Below are 5,000 nucleotides of genomic sequence, written 5' to 3'. Positions count from 1 at the left end.
GCCAGGCGGGCCCACATGCCTCCCGGCCGTCGGGTCCCTAACCTGGCGCCTGGCCAAGGGCTCTGACACCTGGGAACTCGACTTACACACACACACACACACACACACACACACCCCGACGAGGCGGCCGGGCGTGTGTCAGAGCCGGCGGCGTGCGACCCTCGGTGCCTGAGCCACCGCTGTGCCAGGCGGCTCTGGGTGGTGACGTGCCCGCTCGGTGCTGTCCCGGCTGCTCCCTGGCTCCTGTGGCCCTCGTTGCGTGAGCTGCCCTGGCCCGGTTGCTGCAGTCAGGAGGCGAGAGTGCCGCGCAGCACAGGCATGTGCGTGCGGGAAGCGCGGGTGGCATGGGACGCTGAGGAACAACGCTTGCTCGGCGGCGGAGGCCCGGTTGTGGTTGGCGTGGGTGTCGGTGTCGGTGTCGGTGTCGGTGTCGGTGTCGGCTTTGGCTTTGACTTTAAGGTTGGGGCAGGATGGGAAGACCAGGTAGGCGACCGCGACATCGTCTGTGTCCGCTGGCTGGTGGCAGTCCCCGGCGTCGTGTGTGTGTGCGGCGCCGTGTCGGTGTGGCGTTGGTGGTATAGTGGTGAGCATAGCTGCCTTCCAAGCAGTTGACCCGGGTTCGATTCCCGGCCAACGCACAGGACCCGCCTTTTGCCAAGGTTCAGGGCCGACAGTGGCCCTGTCCTCCGGCGCCTCTCCGCCTGTCCCGAGACTGCACTGCGCCGCGGCGGGCCGAATGACCACACAATGGAAGGAGGTTCTAGACCTTTTGAGAGGGTGGCGAGCCGGAGGAGAAGGGCCAGGGCGAGGCGTTTTACCGGGAATTGGCGCCCGGCTTGCCGGAGAAGCGACAGAGGGCAGCGGGCAGCTGGCAGCGGGGGGCGGGCAGCGGGCAGCGGGCAGCGGGCAGCGGGCATGGCAGGGAGGGGACGGGCAGGGCCAGGGGGCACGGGCAGGCGCCGATCGATCGAATGGGCGCCCAATGCCAGCCGCGTATTGCCGGGCGGCCGGCTGGGGCGAGCGGCTGGTTGTCAGGTTGGCAGACTGGCTGAGAGTCTGGCTGCCCGCGAGAGGCGCGCACCGTCGAAGTCTGGCCGTCGCTCCCTGGTGGTCTAGTGGTTAGGATTCGGCGCTCTCACCGCCGCGGCCCGGGTTCGATTCCCGGTCAGGGAAGCTTCTCTTCTTCCTCTCTGTAACTCGCCCCTTTCTTGACACCTTTCCGGCCCTCCCCTGCAATGGGGGCCCCACTACCCCCACTACACCTTTCTTGCTTTTTACCCAACGGCGTCGCCGCGACATCTTTGCCTCCGGACACCTTGCCACCTCACCCCCCATCTTGACACCTGTCCTGCCCCTCCCAGCACTTGGGGTGGGCACTACCCCCACATCACCTCTCTTACCTTTTGCCCAACAGCGTTGCCGCCAGACACTGCTGCTCCGCTCCACTAGTACGTACCTACACCCTCACTCGCAATCCAACAGCCTGCAGCCTCACCGGCGCTCCCTACACACACACTCACCAGCCCTTTCTTTGATTCCCACTCACGCCCACCATCTTTTCCTGCACACACCAAATCCTCAGGGCCTGTCCAGCTAAGCCCTGTTGCGGCCCGACACACCCAGCCTACACACCGCCACTGTCACACCGACGACACACAAACACCTGACACGCAGCGCTCCCGCGCAAGCTTCCGACCCACTCATGGAGCCCACTGCGTCTCCACCTCACTCTATCGCCTGCTCTTAGGTCTCCAAGAAACAGTCTTGCTTGCCCTACCTGCCACACCTGCATGCATCACACGCTCCCTGGAACCTTTCCTCTGCTCTTCACAACTGAGCAAATGCAGTGATTCGTTCCAGTCTACAGTGTGTGTGTGTGTGCTTGTGCAAATATGTCTGTCTCTCTGTTTGTCTATTTCTGTCCTTCTCTGTGTGTATGTGTGTGAGCGTAGGCATGTATATACGTATGTATGTATGTATGTATTTATATATGCATGCATGCGTATCTTGCAAAACTGCAGGGTCTCTAAGTGATCGTTTATGGTGGCAGTGTTGGTATGGGATCGGGAGGAGAGCGCGTGTCCGTCCGTGGGTGGGGGTGCTCTGTGGGGTGGTGTTGAATCCGTGCTTTTAGCAGGCAGGGCGAATGCGCAAAGCACCTGGTGTGGTTACTAAGCTTCCGCATCGCCGCAGGGCGGACAGTGCCCGACCCAAGGCGCGATTTCCTCGAAAGCCCTCAGAGCGGCTGGGGGGGGGGAGGGGAGAGCTGAGGCCAAGCCTGGCTGTTTTAAGGCCGCTGTTTCTGCGGCTCCTTGTGTGCGCGGGCAAGCGGTGCAGGTGCCTGTGTGAGTCGGGATGTTGGAGCGGAACCTCTTCCCACCTAGGTTTTGGGTCCGTTGCCGGGTGGGTCCCCTCGGTCGTGACCCTGTCAACAGGTCCGGGGCACGAAGACAGATGGTGGTGTGCTTACCGCTGGGTTCAGCTCCGCTTCGATGGGAGGCATAGTCTGTGCCCACCCGTGTGTGTGTGTGTGAGGGTCAGACACGCCTTTTCCCCACCCGACCTCAACCCAGTCCCCCCGGAAACCTTCCCAACAGAGGACACGGAAAGACACCCGTGTCGAGCTGGATCTGGGAAGAGTCGGTCCAGCAAGTTGCTGGGCCACTTGTGTGGCTCCCATGAGACGGTCATGGGAAAAAAGACAACGGAGAAGCCTACGCTGGCAGGTGTCCGAATGGGGCCGTCGCCTGCCAAAGGCAAGGATCCACGCTTGCCTCTGTGCTCCCTGGGTTCTCCTCAGCTTGGCCCTTCTGGCTGGGAAGAGGGACTCTGCTTGGAGAAAAGGTCTCTCTAGCACGTGCCTGCGGTGAACGATCGAATGATTGCTGTGGGACAGACAGCAGACAGGCTACCGGTAGGGATGGTGGTTGGGGTGCGGGGGCAGAGCTGGGGTGGTTGTGGCCAGGGGCGTGCCATCCTTGGGCACGTGGTCCTGAGGTGTAGGCAGCAGGCTGAGCAAGCCAGGTGTGAGCACCTCCCCCACGGACAGCTACCTACCGCATCAGGTCCTGCCTCTGCTTTCCTACCGGGGCTGCCCTCTGTGAGGGACTTAGGAGCCCAAGAAACCAACACTTCTCCGCCCAAGCTGCTTTTGGTCGTGGTGTTTGATGGCAACAATCCCAAGCCTGACTCAGACTGAAATCGGTACGAGGAGTGGGGTATTGCTGGGACAGAGCAGATCCCATGCTTTCGGGATTAAAAGGAGCTCTTGGGGATGAACAAGAAAGGAATGGTTATGGTTCAACAAACGCCGGCTTCTGTGCCGCGTTGGAGCAGGGTCAACCGTGCTGCTTGTTTCTGGAGAACTTGACAAAACCCTGCACTCATCCGGGAAGAGAGACTCTCAGTTGAGCAGATGCCTCCATGAGATGATGAGTAGTCTTTTTTTCCCCCTTTTTTAAAATTGATATTCAGTGTGCTCTACATTTTTCTCTGCTCTCCTCCCTGCCTCTCCCTTCCCTCCTCCAACCTTCCCCCAAGGTCCCCATGGTCCCAATTTACCCAGGAGATCTTGCCTTTTTTTACCTTCTACTTCCCATATAGATTAGATCTATGTTACTCTCTCTTAGTGTCCTCATTGTGGTCTAAGGTCTCTGGGATTGTGGTTTGTAGGCTGGCTTTCTTTGCTTTATGTTTAAAAACCACCTATGAGTGAATACATGTGATAATCGTCTTTCTGTGTCTGGGTTACCTCACTCTAAATAACGTTTTCTAGCTCCATCCATTTTCCTGCAAAATTCAAGCTGTCGGGTTTTCTTTCTTTCTTTCTGCTGTGTAGTACTCCATTGTGTAAATGTACCACATTTTCCTTACCCATTTTTTGGTCGAGGGGCATTTAGGTTGTGTCCAGGTTCTGGCTATGACAAACAAAGCTGCTATGAACATAGTTGAGCACATGTCCTTGTGGCACGATTGAGCATCTTCTGGATTGGAGTATACCCAAAAGTGGTATTACTAGGTCTTGTGGAAGGTTGTTTCCTAATTTTCTTAGAAATCGCCACAGTGACATCCAAAGCGTTGTAGCCACGAGCTTTCATTCCCACCAGCAATGCACAAGTGTTCTCTTTTCCCCACAACCTCTCCAGCATAAGTTGTCATCAGTGTTTTTGATCTTAGCCATTCTTTCAGGTGTAAGATGGAAACTCAGAGTTGTTTTGATTCGCGTTTGTCTGCTGACTAAGGATGTTGAGCATTTCCTTAAGTGTTTTTGAGCCATTTTAGATTCCTCTGTTGAGAGTTCTCTGTTTATGTCTTTACTCCTTTTTTTTTTTGGATTATATGTTGTTTTGGTGTCCATTTTCTTGAGTCCTTTGTATATTTTGGAGGTCAGACCTCTGTCTGATGTGAGGTTAGTGAAGATCTTTTCTCATTCTGTAGGCTGTCATTTTGTCTTGTTGATCGTGTCCCTTGCTTTACAGAAGGTTTTCCGTTTCAGGAGGTCCCATTTATTAATTGTTTCTCTCAGGGTCTGTGCAGCTGGGCTTCTATTTAGGAAGTGGTTCCCTGTGCCAAAGCGTTCAAGCGTACTTCGCACTTTCTTTTCTATAAGGTTCAGTGTGGCCAGCTTCATGTTGAGGTCTTTGATCGATTTGGACTTGAGTTTTGTGCATGGTGATAGATAGGGGTCTATCTTCATTTTTGTACATGTTGATATCCAGTTATGCCAGCACCGTTTGTCAAATATGCTTTCTTTTTCCATTTGATACATTTTGCTTGGTTGTCAAAAGATGATGGGTCAGCCGGGCGGTGGAGGCGCACGCCTGTAATCCTAGCACTCGGGAGGCAGAGGCAGGTGGATCTCTGTGAGTTCGAGGCCAGCTTGGTCTACAAAGGGAGTTCCAGGACAGGCTCCAAAGCTACAGAGAAACCCTGTCTCGAAAAAACCAAAAAAAAAAAAAAAAGATGATGGGTCTTTATTCCAACATGTAGGGTATTGTCTT

General features: G+C 55.5%; 2 non-coding genes across 2 annotated transcripts; both read left to right on the top strand.

Annotated features, from left to right (window-relative positions):
- Positions 1-566: 566 nt before the first annotated feature.
- Positions 567-638, top strand: Trnag-ucc (transfer RNA glycine (anticodon UCC)). The gene has a single exon. It is a non-coding gene; the product is annotated as a tRNA-Gly (tRNA).
- A 463-nt stretch (positions 639-1,101) lies between these two features.
- On the top strand, positions 1,102-1,173 carry Trnae-cuc (transfer RNA glutamic acid (anticodon CUC)). The gene has a single exon. It is a non-coding gene; the product is annotated as a tRNA-Glu (tRNA).
- The last annotated feature ends 3,827 nt before the right edge of the window (positions 1,174-5,000 follow it).

The sequence above is a fragment of the Microtus pennsylvanicus genome, chromosome 10 (assembly GCF_037038515.1).
Source record: "Microtus pennsylvanicus isolate mMicPen1 chromosome 10, mMicPen1.hap1, whole genome shotgun sequence".
Taxonomy (NCBI): Eukaryota; Metazoa; Chordata; class Mammalia; order Rodentia; family Cricetidae; genus Microtus; species Microtus pennsylvanicus.
This window is presented reverse-complemented; position numbering and strand designations above follow the sequence as displayed.